Raw genomic sequence first — 15,559 nt, forward strand, 5'->3', positions numbered from 1 at the left:
CTATTCTATAGTGACCTTGCTAAACTTAAAAATTAGTTCCAGGAGTTTGTTTTTTTGTAGAGTCCTTGGGATTTTCTACATAGACAATCATGTTGTCTACAAGAAAGGACAGTTTCATTTCTTCCTTGTCAATCTGTTCCCAGTGTGAGAAGGAAAGCATTCACCTTCACCATTCTGTATGATATTAGCTGTAACTGGTTGGGGGGGGAGGAATAATTTTTGTCAGGTTGAGGATATTCCTTTTATTCTTAGTTTGCTGAGAGTTGGTTTTGTGTGTGTGTGTGAATGGATGAATTTTGTTAAACACTCTGAATTGATTGTTTCATGAGGTTTTTCTTTACCCTGTTAATATGGTGGATTTCACCAATTGATTTTTGAATTTTTTAAATCAGTTTTGCCTTTCCAGGATAAACTACTTGGCTATGATGCATTTCCAGGATAAACTCTACTTGATCTCCAGATTCAATTTGCTAATTTACTTTAACAGCTTTATTGAGACATAATTTACATACCATAGAATTCACCCCTTTTAAAGTGTTCACTTCATGTTTTTAGTATATTCACAGTGTTATGCAACTATTCCCATTATCTAATTTTAGAATATTTTCATCACTCAAAAAGAAACCCCATACTTATTACAGTCACTCCCCACTCCTTTTTCCCCACAGCTCCAGGCAACCACTAATGCACCTTTTGACTCTCATACAGTATATGTCTTGTGTCTGGCTTTTTTCACTTAGCATAACATTTTCAAGGTTTATCCACATTGTAGAATGTATCTGTACTTCATTCTGTTTAATGGCCAAATTAATATTCCATTATGTGGATATACATTTTGTTTATCCATTCATCAGTTGGTAGACATGTAATTGCTCCAACTTTTTGACTATTAGGAATAATGCTGCTGTAAACATTAGTATTTAAGTTTTTGTGTATGCATGTTTTCATCTTTCTTGGATATATACCTAGGAGTGGAATTGCTGGGTCATATGATAACTCCATGTTTAACTTTTTGAGGAACTGTCAAGCTGTCTTCCAAAGTAGCTGTGCCATTTTACATTTCTATCAGCAATGTATGAGAGTTCCAATTTCTTTTTTTTTTTTTAAGATTTTATTTATTTATTCGACAGATAGAGAGCACAAGTAGGCAGAGTGGCAGGCAGAGGGTGAGGGAGAAGCAGGCTCTCCGCTGAGCAGGGAGCCAGACATAGGGCTCAATTCCAGGACCCCAGGATCATGACCTGAGCCAAAGGCAGCCGCTTAACCAACTGAGCCACCCAGACACCCTGAGAGTTCCAATTTCTTTACATCTTCATCAGTGCTTGTTATTGTTCCTTTTTAAAATTATAGCTATCTTAGCGAATGTGAAATATCTCATAGTTTTGATTTGCATTTTCCTAATAACTAATGATGTTGAACATGTTTTCATATGGATTTGGTGTTTTGTTTTTGTTTAGGATTTTTGCATGTGTGTTCATGAGGGATATTAGTTCATGAGGGTATTTGTCTTTTCCTATATTATTTTCTTCTGGTTTTGGTATCAAGGTAATACTGGCTTCATAAAATAACTTGGAATGTGTTTCCTCCTTTTATTTTTCTGGAAGAGACTACGTAGAATTAGTGTTATTTCTTACTTAAATGTTTGGTAGAATTTACACATGAAATAATCTGGATCTGAGGATTTATATTTAGGAAGGTTTTAAACTATGAATTCCATTTTTAAAATAGTTGTAGGGCTATTCAGGTATCTTTTTCATTTTGAGTGACTTTTGGTAGTTTCCAGTTTTCGAGGAATTGTTCCATTTCATCTAAATTGATTATGTGTGTAGAGTCATTTGGAATATTCCCTTATTATCATTTTAAGGTCTGCAAGGTCAACAGTAATAACCCCTCTTTCATTCCAGATACTGTTAATCTGTGTCTTCTCTCTTTCTCTTTTCAGTCATACTAGAGATTTATTAATTTTATTGGTCTTTTCAAAGAACCAGCTTTTGGTTTCATGGATTTTCTCCTTTTTCTTTTTTCAATTTCATTAATTTTTGCTTTGATATTTATTATTTCTTTCCTTTGGCTTGCTTGGAGTTTATTTTGCTAAAATGGAAGTTTAATTGATTTGAGGCCTTCTTTTTTTTTTTTTTTTTTTTAAAGATTTTATTTATTTATTCGACAGAGAGAGAGAGAGAGCACAAGCAGGGGGAGAGGCAGAGGGAGAAGCAGACTCCCCATTGAGTAGGGAGCCCAATGTGGGTCTCGATCCCGGGACCCTGGGATCATGACCTGAGCTGAAGGCGGATGCTTATTTGCCACCCAGGTGCCCCAAAACCTTTCTTCTTTTCTAATTTAAACTCTTAATGTTATGTATTTCCCTTCAAGTACTGCTTTAGCTGCATTGCACAAATTTTGATATGTTGCATTTTCACTTTTGTTCCATTCAAAATATTTTCTAATTTCTTTTTTTTAAAGATTTTATTTATTTATTAGAGACAAAAAGAGCCTGAGTGGGGGGAGAGGCAGAGAGAGAGGGAGAAGCAGACTCCCCGCTGAACAGGGAGCCTGATGTGGGGCTTGATCCCAGGGCCCCAGGATCATGACCTGAGCCAAAGGCAGGTGCTTAACCAACTGAGCCAACCCAGGTACCCCTATTTTCTAATTTCTTTTGAGACTTCCTTTTTGACCTGTAGATTATTTAGAAGGGTATTATTTAATTTCCAAGGGAGGTTTTCCTGTTATCTTTCTGTAATTCATTTCTAGTCTAAATCATGATGATCAAGGAACATACTTTAAATGAGTTTGATTCTTTTAAATTTGTTAAGGTTTGTTTTATGACCCAGTATAGGGTTTGTCTTGGCGGATGTTCCATGGCTCTTGAAAAGCATATATTCTGCAGTTGTTAGGTGAAGTGTTCTATCAATGTCAGTTGGACCTAGTTGATTGACAAGTGCTCTTCACTTCTCCTTATCCTTACTTATTTTCTGTCTACTCATTCTACTGATTATTGAGAAAAAGAGTATTCATCTCTGCAGCTGTAATTGTGACTGTGTATTTCTCCTTTCAGTTCTGATGGCTTTTGCCTAATGTATATAGAAGCTCTTTTATTAGGTGCATACACATTTACAATTAAGTCTTCCTGGTAAGTGACCCTTTTATTTTTGTATAATGATTCTCTTTATCCCTGGTAATTTTCTTTGCTCTGAAGTCTACTTTTTCTCATCTTAAGCCATTCCAGCTTTCTCTTGATTTGTGATTGCATGGTATGTATTTTTCTATGTCTTACTTTTAAACTACCTATATCATTATATTTAAAGTGAGCTTTTTATAGACAACATCTGTTTAAGTCATTTTTTATCCATTCTGATTATATCTGTAATTGATGTATCTAAACCATTTATTTTTAATATAAATATTCATATGTTTGGACATCAATCTACCATTTTATTATTTGTTTACTATTTGTTCCCCCTATTTATTGTTTCTCTGTTCCCCCTTTCTTGCCTTATTTTGGAATATTTGAACATATTTTTAAAATTCCATTTTAATTTACCTGGTTTTTTTACTATATTTTTAAGGATCTCTAAGAATTACAGTATATATACTTAACTTTTCACACCCTACTTAGAATCAGTATTTTACCACTTAGAGTGTAGAAACCTTACATCATAGAAGTTTCCTTTACACTCCCTCCTTTATATTGTAATTGTCTTACCTACCTATATTGAAACACCATCAGACTGTGTTATGATTTCTGCTTTCAACTGTCAGACTTACTTCAAAGAATTCAAGAAGAGAAAAATAGTCTATTAAATTTACCCAGATATTTACCATTTTTATTGTCCTTTCCTTCCTTATATTCCACGTTTCCTTCTAATATTTCTCTTCTGTCTGAAGAATTTTCTTCAGCAGTTCCTTCAGAGCAGATCTGCTGACAATGAATTCTTTTAGTTTTCCTTTATCTGAGAATGTCTTCATATCACCTTTATTCCTGAAGTATAATTTTGCTGGATATGGAATCCTGGTTGACTGATCTTTTCTTTCAGCAATTTAAAAATTTTGTCCCATTTTTTCTTGCCATCTATGGTTTTGGTTGATAAATCCACAGTTATTCAAATCACTCTTCCTGTATAATTAATACATCATTTTTCTCTGATTACTTTCAAGATTTTTTTCCTTGTTTTCAGTAGTAACTGAAAATTATTTTTTTTCTATTATTATTATTCGGTTTCTCTCTTTGGGGTTCACCAGAAAGCTGGAGTGTGGAGATTTATTTACTCTTCTCTTTTGTTGGCTTCTTCCCACAATTGCACCTGCATCTGGAGCCAAATGATGGGAGGACAGAAGGAGACAAAAAACATCAGAGGCTCACCATCTCTCAGGACCACAGTTACTCTGATTGGAGAAGTCTCCTTCCTCAGAGTTTGAGGCATGTGGATCCCTGTTGTCCTAGCCACCACTGCAGGATTGCCTGGGGGCTGGGTCATGAGACAATGGAGAAAAGATTAAAAAAGAAAAATTATTTTCCCCCACTCACCCTGAACATAAGGGGCTCTCCTTTCCTGAACCACAGGTCAGAACTAGAGAGCTGCTTTGGGAGCTCTTTCTGTGTTGATTCCCCAATTCCAGGTTTGGGCTGCCTTGAGACTAGGCCAGGGGATACCAGAGGAAACCAAAATGGTAAATTTGCTAGTTCACTAGGCCAGAAAATTCTGGCCTTCTTCCCCAATTTGCCTGCTAGTATTTTCTCTTCATACTACTCATGTAGCTGCTACTTGTTCACAGGTTTTATTGCTGCATTCAGTGGGAGGAGTGTTTACCCAGAATTGGAACCAAAATTGCTTTTGAAACTAAACAAATTTAAGTATCTCCCAATTAGGGGCGCCTGGGTGGCTCAGTCGTTGAGCGTCTGCCTTCAGCTCGGGTCATGATCCCAGGGTCCTGGGATAGAGCCCCGCATCGGGCTCCCTGCTCGGCGGGAAGCCTGTTTCTTCCTCTCCCACTCCCCCGCTTGTGTTCCCTCTCTTGCTGTGTCTCTCTGTCAAAAAAAAAAAAAAAAAAAGTATCTCCCAATTAGTATAAAACAACTAATTTTTTAAAAGATTTTATTTATTGGGCGCCTGGGTGGCTCAGTTGTTAAGCGTCTGCCTTCAGCTCAGGTCATGATCCCAGGGTCCTGGGATCGAGTCCCACATCGGGCTCCCTGCTCGGTAGGAAGCCTGCTTCTCCCTCCCCCACTCCCCCTGCTTGTGTTCCCTCTCTCTCGCTGTGTCTCTCTCTGTCAAATAAATAAATAAAATATTTTTTTTTAAAAAAAGATTTTACTTATTTATTTGAGAGAGAGAGCTTGAGCACGCACGCACGAGTGGGGGGGAGGGACAGAAGGAGAAGCAGACTACCCGCAGGGGAGGGGGGGGCTCCATCCCGCGACCCTGAGATCATAAACTGAGCCAAAGGCAGCCACTTAACCAACTGAGCCACCCAGGTACCCCAAAACTACTAATTTCTTTAGAATAATTTGATTTATGCTTAAAATCCTCATTTGTTGTAATTTACATTATAACTAAATACTGGCTCTCTTCATCACATGCCTTATGATGCTGAGGAGAGAATTCTTTACTAGCTAACACCATCCCAGATGGAAGTAATGTGGGTGGAGGTGCTCTCTTGATTGAGGGAAGTTCCTTGTGAAGATTTCTGGGAAATGTAGTCTTCTAAGTACCAAGCAAAAAAAAAAAAAAACAACAAAAAAAAAAACCCATGGGGACAGACAAAATTTATTTTAATGAGGATCTTAGAAATTATCTCCTGATAGAACAAATTGTATGGCTTCCTTTGGTTTTGCTTCAAGTGCAAAGAAGTCACATAATTTAAGTGGGCTTTAGGGCAGATAGAACATATTATTGATTGACTTGCTAATACAGCATTAGTTTTGGGGGTTTTTTTTAGACAGCAGACCTTATTTCACATGGCTTTTTCAACAATTTCCTGTTCCTGCTACAATTGCCCTGCCATGTTTTTCCACAAAGCATAATTAATGATGGCCATCTGATAGGAAAATTCAATTTAATAGAATAGAAGGAAAAATATAACCAACACCAAAAAAATGTATAGGCATAAGTTTCAAAATTATAGGCATCATTACAGAGTGGTGGATTTATCACAAATTCCAGCCACAGAAAAAGACTTAACTTTGAAAAGTAACAGTAAATTTAAAGTAACTGTTTTTTCCCCCTGTACTTTGTAAGTACTATTTCTCACCAGGCCTGTACTGCAGAATCATGATATAAAGTGGGTAAAATCACTTTACAAATTCTCTCTCAGCTTTGGTGGAGGGTAGAGGGTACAAGTTCAGCCTTGCCAAGAGTAGACAAACTTGACGTGAGAGTCTTAGGAGACAAGGATGGCATCTGGCCTAGTGTTCATATGGAAGACTGGGCCTGGCACAATGTATGCTTGCTCTCTCATTCACTTAGTCAATATTTACTGAGCACCTGATAAGTGTCAGGCACTATTCTAGGCACTGGGAATATAGCAGGGGACAAGTTCCTTCCCTCAAAGAGTGTACATTCTAGTAGGGGTGACAATGACAGACAAATAGTATATATATACAACATGTCAGCTGGAAATACAGCAAAACTAGGGCAAAAGGAGTAGGGGAGGAGGAAATTACTATGTTATGTACGGTGGCCAAGGAAGGCCTCCCTGAGTCAGTGACATTTGAGCAGAGATCTGGAAAAGTAAGGGATGGTTTTGAGGCAAGGAATGACTGACCAGAGAGGCTGCTTCAGAAGAGCCCCTTCCTGCTGCACCCCACTTCTCACACATGGAGCAGATAAACAGGTCCAGAGAGGTAGTTAACTTTCTAAAGTTGCATGGCTAGAAGTGGAAGGGCTAGGCAGAGAAGCCACTTCTCTGGATTCTTTGGTCCCCTTATCTCCCCGGCATTAGCAGATCGAAGACAGAAGGAAAAGGTGTATAACGAACATTTAATTTAGGTTGTGATTATCTCTCCATGTTTTCAAAGATTCACCATCTTAATACTTCAAAGACAAACATTTTCGTTTTCAGATATTTAAGATTCTTGCCATCATTTTTCTTAGTAGTCCAAATGCTGTTCACATTAAATAAGTAACCCTGGTACTCAGAAATGAAAAGTGTTCCTCACGGAATTCAGATGACATTACTATTTAACATAAGCCGGCAGTGTGCCAGGAAGTGAGATTGGTATCGTCAACCCATGTTACAGATGAGAAAGCTGAGGCCCAGGGAGGTGAAGGGATTTGCCCGGGATCCCACAGCCTGTCAGTGGACAATGCACTTTCCTCCGTGCCTCACTGCCCAGCTCTAAGCACAGGGTGGCGTGTAGGTGCGAGAGGACCCCACCCCATGCGTGCTCGGCCCCGGCTCCCGCGTCCTCTGGAGCAAGATGCCAACTATCTCTTTAAGAAGGAAAGTGAAGACGGGCCGCTTACGCAGCTGCCAGCGAGCCGCCCACTGGCTGGTCCCTTCCATCCACCTCACCCTCCCCTACCCTCCCTCCCGGCAGCCCCAGCCCTGGCGAGCCGCCTCCAGCAGGGGCTCCGGAGAGCAGGTCGGCGGCCTGGGCAGGGCAGCCGAAGCCATGGAAGCCTCCGCAGGTGATGACAGGGACCCCGGGGACCTCCGGGCCCCCCGCCCAGCTGCGCCCACCGCAGCGGCGAGTGCCGCGTGCGGTTGGGGGGAGGGGAGGCGCGGGCCGCGCCGGGGAGCAGACGGGACTGAGCGCCCGGCAGGCAGCCTGCCCTCCGGGCTTTCTGGCTTCAGCGGCCCAGCTGTCAGCTGCGGGGGGCTCGGCTGCCCGGTGTCCCCGCCCGCGTTCACCCGCCCCTGTCTGTGTGTTTTCCCCCACCGCCGCAGGTTGCTGATCAGGGCCAGACAGCTGCAGCCGCGACTGCAGAGGCGCTGCGCCAAGCGGGGCCGGAACGGTGCGAGCCGGCGGGCTGCGGAGCGCCAGTGGACTCAGGTGAGGAGGCCGCGGCCGAGCCCGGAGGGGGCCCTGAGCTGCACCCGGCGGGCGGGCGGGCGGGGGCCGCTGGCGACCGCCCGCTGCGGTAGAATCCCTCAGAGGGCACCGGCCGAGGAGGAGTTAACTGTGACTCATTCTTACCCTCCCTTCATTCCCCCCCATCCCTCCCCCAAACCCTGAAAATCACTAATTACAGGATGCTGATTGCTGCAGGGAAGATGCCCAAGGTGGGCGATTAGGAGAGGTTTAGGGACCACCCCGTTCCTAAATGTCTTCCTCTTCAGGCATTTAGCAAATATTTAAGCCCCTTTCCTTTTTTGAGGAAGAGGAAGGGTACCTAGGGGTGGAAGAGGGGTGGAACCCCCCCCCAACCCAAGGTCAAGTGCCAATGACTGCTTCTTTACCACATTCTCTCCAGCGAAGCCTCAGGGCCCTGGAAAACATGCCCATGACCGCTACAGGGGGAGATCTGAGCCTCAGTCTCCCTGGAGCTCCCTCGGGATAGGATGGTTTCTCCCTCCGCTCCTCAGCAGAACACCTACTAGCCTGGGAAGCCCCATATTCCCTTCCTCAACCCTGCAGACTGAGGAGAGGCCTGGTCACACAGCTGCCTGTTTCCTCTGCCCTCTCTGCCCATCTGGAGGTGTGGGATGGGCTAGAGGAGCTTATCAGGAAAAGGTGATCTCTGCAAGCAGGGTGGTGTAGGGAAAGTGCCAGAGATTGGGCTTCGATTCCCTTAGCCTCCTAGTAGGCCACCAGTAGCCATCTTAAAATCCTTTAGGCGTGGGTGTCTGTCTGTTCATCTGTTAAATGCAGGAGTTGGATTCAATGGTCTGTATAGTTGTGATATGCCACTCAAGTAGCTCTTACATGTCAGGGGGGCCCCTCTAAAGCAACCCAGAATTTAAGCTTGGGTTTATGAAATAATTGGGGTTTCCTCAGTTGGTCTCTTTCAACTCTGGACTTCTCTAGTGAAACATGACCTTGTGAGCCTCATGGAACGGGAGGCATCAGACAGTCCTAGAGTGGGGTGACCTTCGTGGGGTTACTTTCCATCCCCAGGCTTCAATTTCCTCATCTGTAAATCTGGGAAGAGACAGGCATGCCTCAGAGGGTTGAGTGATGATTAAATGAGACATATAAGGAAGTACCTAAAACCGTGCCTGTGCCCGGCACATAGTAGGTGTTCAGGGTCGTAGGACTTGAGAGATAGACTGGGGGAAGAAAGGAGGGGTGGCTGCTTTTAGCCTCTTCTCCCCCTCCCCCACCCCACCGATCTCTTCCGCATCCCTGCGGATGGCGTCCCTGCCAGGGCATAATGAATGCTGGAGTGTGTTGGGCTGAGGGCCTAGGAAGCATCCAGGAGGTACAAACACTTCCACTGCAAGGACCGTGACATCATTCTAGCTAATGATGGACCCAAGGAGGTATATACAGTCCAGCACTGGGTTTGGAAAATCTTGGCATCCGAGGGCAAAGTCCCTAAGGGAAGAGAAGCATCAGAATCTTGTGTGCTGGCAGGGGTCGGGGCCAGGGCCTCCCGATCCCATATGGGGCCTGCTGTTCCTCCCTTGCCCTCCCTGCAGTCTCCCACTAGAATCTCCCTGAGACAGGCAGTCGAGTGTTTGGTGTCTGTATTTCCTATTCTTTATCTTCCCTCCTGCTGTCCTTTCAGCCTAGCACTCACCCTTTCTTGCTCCAATTTATTCCACAGATACACTCTGCCTCTTGACAGCATGATAGAGAAGGCTCCCCGTAGGCTGGGGCAGGGCATTTTGCTGCTGCATCATTTGGGCCAAATGAAGTTATGTCCCCACCTGCCCTAAATCCCCATTAGATTGTGAGCTCCTCCCAACAGAGGCCCCATCTTTTTCCTCTCTGTGTCTCCAACCTCTAGCCCATGGCTTGGCACAAAGTAGGTGCTCAGTAAGTGTTGAATAAGTTTGAGGAAGTTATGTCCCTAAGCCTACTAGGTTAGGGAGAAACGGCGGGAATGTGTTGACGGTTGTCAGAAAAGTGCTGCTAAGCACAGGGCACTGTGCAGGTTGCTGGTTGCCATTAATCACTATTACTAATAGTGTCATTAGTGCGAATGCCAGTAGCCAGCAGTTGGTTCACCTTCTCCTCGAGGCAGGCTGGAAGGGGCTCAGTGGGCCTGGCAGAGGGGTGATGTTGGCAAACAGATGGTGCTGCCTGGTTTAAGAGGAGCATGAAGGGAAGAGGGTTGGGAAGAACGGGATTCCAGCCCGTCAGTGTGCTTGGAGGTATGGGGGGTGGGGGGGCAGATGAGGAGAATCAAGTGGGCCAAAGTGGACACGCAGTAGAAAATCCAGAGACCCAGGCCCCAGGTCTCACTCCACCCCTGCCCCATTGTGTGACTTTGGGCCAATCAGGACCTCTGGTCCCCAGCTATCAGATGACAGGACTGGACTACTTGATCCCTAACGCTCCTTCTGGTTCTGACATTTTGTCATGTGCGTTTTGTTAAATGAAAATGGGACAAGTATTATTACTCTTAGTATCATCTGTGGAATACCAGGCTGTTACCTACCTCGGGTGATCCTCGTCACAAATTATATCTATTTGAAAGATGGGGAGCCCGAGGTTGAGAGAGATTGACTTGGCTGCCGTTGCACAACTAGGAAGGGCAGCATGTTACCTGACACCAGGTCTGTCTGACCCGGAAGAGCATGCTCTTCCAAAGGTTTCACTCCCTCACCCTGTACATACCTTGCTGTCATGGCTGGGAATTGTGTGTGCCCTTGCGCACCTGCCTCGGGGTTTGGAGAAGGGAAAGCAGTGAAGGGTTCGTGACCAGAGATCAGGTGCTTCCCCAAAGTGGTGACTGCAGGGGACTTGCTGGGTTGAAGAGCATGTACATCAGGGCTGGGAAGCCCTCCTGTCACCATGAGCCCTGCTTTGCTGATGGGTGGTGGGTGCCCTTTCACTGCTGGACCTGAACGACAGTCACGACAGACACACTGTTTAAGTGCTCCCTATGTGTTGTGCTCTGTTTTATTTATTCCTGAGACAATCCCGTTACGACTTTTACCCATTTCACAAAAGAGAAAGCCAGGACGGAGAGACATAGAGCCTTGCCCAGAGTTACACAGCGAATGTGTGGCTAGCTGAGAAGGTTTAGCTGGGGGCACACTGTACTGGGAGTCAACAGGGTTGCTTCTAGTCTGGGCCCTCGCATTAACTGAGTAATTTTGGGTAAGCCAGTCTCCCTCCGAAAGTTGGCGTTTCCATCCTGCAGATGGACTAGATGCATCTATTGGCTCTAAAAGACCTAACTGCCACCTTGTCCCAGAATGGGGAGGGTGGGGGGATTCCTTGTCTAGCTAAACGTTGATCAGCATTTGCTTATTACTTCTTAGCCAGGCCCTGGGCTAAGCGCATGGGATACAGGATAAAGTAAGAGGTGATCCCTAGTTTCAAGAAACTGATACTAAGCAGGAGACAAACATCTAAACATGTAGGTATGATAAACCATCTAGAGCTGTGATGCATACTGATAACGGTGTGTAATGGTGGGTCAGAGAGGGGAGATGATCTTTCCTACTCCGAGGGATCAGGAAGGCTCTAGAGAGATGATGCCATTGTCATGTCCTTATTCTCTGAATTGAGTTTATGAATCACCATCATCCTCATCATCCACCCAGCTTAGGACATTTCCAAACCATTCTAAAGATTTGTTGGCTTTTGACCCCAGCAACACAAAAAGTGGCCACAGAGTCTGAGGGACCATTCAAGCTCACTCTGGCACAGCTCTAGTGGAATAATCCATCTGTCCCAGGCGGACGAGAATCTTTCCGGTCTTTAGAGGCTTCTAGAGGCGAGACTCTGAAATTCCTCTTGGAAAGCCTGTCTAATGCTAGATAACTAAGCCAATAGGCTTGGGGAGTTCTTCATCTCTATTCTCAGCATGCCACCTGTCTGGAGCACCTGACACCTGGAGAGGTGAAGGCATTTACCCAAGATTACTCAGCAAGGCTGGGATCATAACTCTGGCCTAATTGGGATTGTATTCCTGAGCCATATGGGGTCTTTCTGCATCCAGGTCACCAGGGGCTGGAGGGCCATTTCTTCATTTGATGGGCAGCTCACGCTGAGTGAAGGCTTAATGCCGGTGATATGTAGCTTAGAGCAGAGAGCCCGTAGAGAAGAGGAGGCCTGTGTTCCCCAGGCTGCTGTGCCCCTCCTAATGGGCAGATAATTGATACAGCGTTAGTTACATGTTTAGCACTGTCCTCTGAATCAAGATGCTAAGCCAACCAGAAGGGAGTGTCTGGGGAGAAGCCTGGGGAAGTGGAAAGAGCCAGCACCAAGGCATCAGGAGACTCAGGTCCTCATCTCGGCTCTGCTCTGCCCTCAACTCCCTGGGTGGCCTGAGGCCAGGCCCTTGGCTTTTCCACACCTACAAACTGACAGGCAGAGGCAGGGGGTCTCTGAGGGCCCTTCAGGCGCTGACTGGCCAACTCTTTCTTCTGTTCTATAAGCTCTTCAGGGGGTGCAAGGGTGGGTAGGATACAGATAACTGTAACCCGAGGAGGAATGAGATAAATATAACAAGAAGCACGAGCAAATACTCTGCAGGCTTGCTGGAGGGAGGGGGCTTGGGGAACGCTCAGTTCAAAAGCCACCTCTTCAAAGGTATGATGAGGGGCAGGTAGAGGTGATTTAGGATTGGGTTGTTTTTGTTTTTGTTTTTGTTTTTTGAATCAGGAGAAATAACAAAAGCATGCTATCATTCTGGGACCGGAAGGCTATATAGCAGAACAGTGGTTCTCAGACTTAGATTTCAAAGATCAGTACATTTGGGAATCTGTCCTAGCTTTGCCAACTTTATATTTTGCCAGATGGACATTCAAATGACACTTAAACAGATTTCTGTTTACTACCACTGCCATACAGTGAGAGAAAGAGCATTTTAACACCTCTATCCCCAAAGCAAGAAGGCTATAAAATATCAGTTAAAAAAAAAAGTACTCCAAATTAAATGCATTTTGCCTTATTAAAAACTCTACTGTCCATGTTTTGCTCCGTTCGTCACAGACGTGTTCTTGTGTTTGGCTCTGGAGTCACGCTGCTCTGTTTCCTATTCTGTAAAATGGGGACATGAGGCTATCTACCTCCTATTGTCACTAGGAGGTCTAGATGCCAGAATAAAACATGGCAAGCAGGGGACCTCAAGCTCCGTTGTTGACAGAGGCAGAACAGGGATTAGGGATTAGAGCACACTGCAGAGTGGCTGCTTGCAAGAGGCAGCTGCTGGCCTGCCTCTCTCGCCAGGCCAGCGTGTGGGGCCAGTGTTTTGCAGATCTTCTGATTTATAAGACAGGACAGGGATGTTTGTGACATCTCTTGTTTCTAAAATGTGGCCAACTAGGCAACATTTTTAAGTGCGCCTATTAAAATGCGTCTGTGGCAGGCCGTCCGTCGGCGTCCTCCCGTGTAAAGTTCTAGATACCAGGCACCTGGGCTTCGTAGTTGCCGGGCTAGAGTGATGGCAGAGAAGGGCAACGAGGCCGGAACCGCAGGCCTGGGCCAGAGCGTCCGGCGTCCACGAGGCCGCATGACTTTGGCACTTTGTGATCTCCTGCTTCTGGGCCCATGGCTCCAAAGGCCCTCCCTGTGCCCTTTTCAGCAGCACTGTCGGGATCGGGTCTCCAGGGACTGAGGCCTCCAGACACCTCGCTGCCCCTCTTGAAGCTGGCGCTGGCCGGGCCTCCCTACCACAGGCGTTCTGGAAGCTGGGTCAGCAGCCTCTGAAGAGGGGACTTGGCTGGCAGCCTGGGAGGCCCGGCACAGAAGCCACCCTTGAGAGACAGGCGTGAGGAGAGGCTTCTGGCCGCTCCTCAGTGCGGGAGATGGGGGGCAGGTCCCATTCTTTGGAAGTCACGCTGGCCCTGCGGCCAAGGTCTGCCGCTGTCTGATCGGGTCGTGCTGAGGTCCGGCCGCGAGCGCACTCCCCACGGACAGCCCTGCCGCCTGGCCGGCACAGAGGAGAAGCTGGCCTCTGCTTGGGGAGGAAGCCTAGAACAGAGAAGGACCTCAGATGGGGTGTGAAGGGAACCTGGCTGGGGTGTCTGAGGCGTGCAGCTCAGTGTCAAGGCCAGATTCTGGGGTGGCCGCACTACGGCTGACAGAAGAAATTTCCCAGGGCTAGGCCTGCGCGGGCTTCATCTCCGGGGCCCAGCTTGAGCCATGCACACGGCGCGGGGGACTCTGGAAAAGTCATGAGCAAATGACAAGTGGCTTGGTGTCCCTTTTAGTTGGAATCCTGGATTGAGAGACTCTTAGAGGCCAAGTGGCAGTTTCATAGTCAGCGTCTGTGTGTCTGTTTGTGTCCGTGTGTGTGTGTGCCCAGTTTCCTGAGAACGACTCCTGCTTGCTGGGGTTGCTTCTCCTTCTCTTTCCCCCGCCCCTTCCCCTCTTTCTCCTTCTCCCAGTTTTATTGAAGTGTAGTCAACAGGCAACAAGCTGCACGCATTAAAATGTACGGTTTGGTAAGTTTTGACATGGTGTAAATCATCACCCCAGTTAAGATAACGAACAATCATCATCCCCAAAAGTTTCCTCTTGCCCCTTTGTAATTCCTCCCTCTCATACCTCCCCCATCCCCAGGCAGCCTCTGATGTGCTTTCTATCACTGTCCATGACTGTGCATTTTCTAGAATTTTATATAAATGGAATCGTACAGTGTGTGCTTTTTTTGTTGTTTTTTTGGGGGGGTTCTGGCTTCTTTCACTCAGCATAATTATTTTGGGATTCATGTTGTTTTGTATATCAATATATTCCTTTTTATTGCTGAGTAGTATTCCATTGTGTGGATAAAGAAAAAGCATGATTAGTTTATCGCTAATGGACAGCTGCTGATGGACAGTTGGGTTTTTTCCAGTTTTTTGCTATTACAAATAAAACTGCTGTGAGCGTGTGTGTAAGCCTTTGTATGGATAATACTTCCCTATTCTTTTGGGCAAATACCTAGGAGTGAAGTAGAAAGGCTGGATCATTTGGCAAATATATATTTAGCTTTTTAAGAAACCTCCCAAGGGTTTCCAGAGTGGCTGTACCATTCTACAATCCCATCTTCAGTGTCTGAAAGTTCCGGTTGCTCCACATCCTCACCAGCACTTGGTATGGTCAGTCTTTTCAATGTTACGTGTTCTAACAGGTGTGTAGTGGTATCTCTTTATGGCTTTAATTGGCATTTTCCTAATGATGATGTTGAACATCTCTTTCTGTGCTTATTTGCCATCCATATATCTTCTTCGAAATTTCTGTTTAAACATTTTGCCCACTTTTAATATTTAATCATTTGGTTGTTGGTCTTCTTATTGAGCCGTAAGCGTTCTTTATACATTCTGGATGCAAGTTCTTTGTCAAATATGTATTTTGCAAGTATTTTCTCCCAATGTGTGTCTTGCCCTGGAGGGCCCAGTGGGAGTTACAGACTCAATGTGGGCATGCACATGTGGGTGACAGAGAGAGAGAGAGGCTTAGAGGGAGACTGGCTTCCTGAGGGACTCCTGCTTCTGGATTTATGTCTTCTCTGCC

The 15,559-nt window shown here is 45.6% G+C and overlaps 1 protein-coding gene across 7 annotated transcripts in view; it reads left to right on the plus strand.

Moving 5' to 3' along the window:
• Nucleotides 1-7,478: 7,478 nt before the first annotated feature.
• SNPH (syntaphilin) overlaps nucleotides 7,479-15,559 on the plus strand; it is a 34,979-nt gene continuing 26,898 nt past the window's right edge. For all 7 annotated transcript variants that reach the window (XM_078057076.1, XM_036121749.2, XM_036121752.2 and 4 more), the window contains exons 1-2: nucleotides 7,479-7,628; nucleotides 7,888-7,993. The gene's annotated coding sequence lies outside the window, so the exon portion shown is untranslated. The remainder of the gene's footprint in view (nucleotides 7,629-7,887; nucleotides 7,994-15,559) is intronic.

This window comes from Halichoerus grypus, chromosome 10, assembly GCF_964656455.1.
Source record: "Halichoerus grypus chromosome 10, mHalGry1.hap1.1, whole genome shotgun sequence".
In the NCBI taxonomy this organism is placed as follows: Eukaryota; Metazoa; Chordata; class Mammalia; order Carnivora; family Phocidae; genus Halichoerus; species Halichoerus grypus.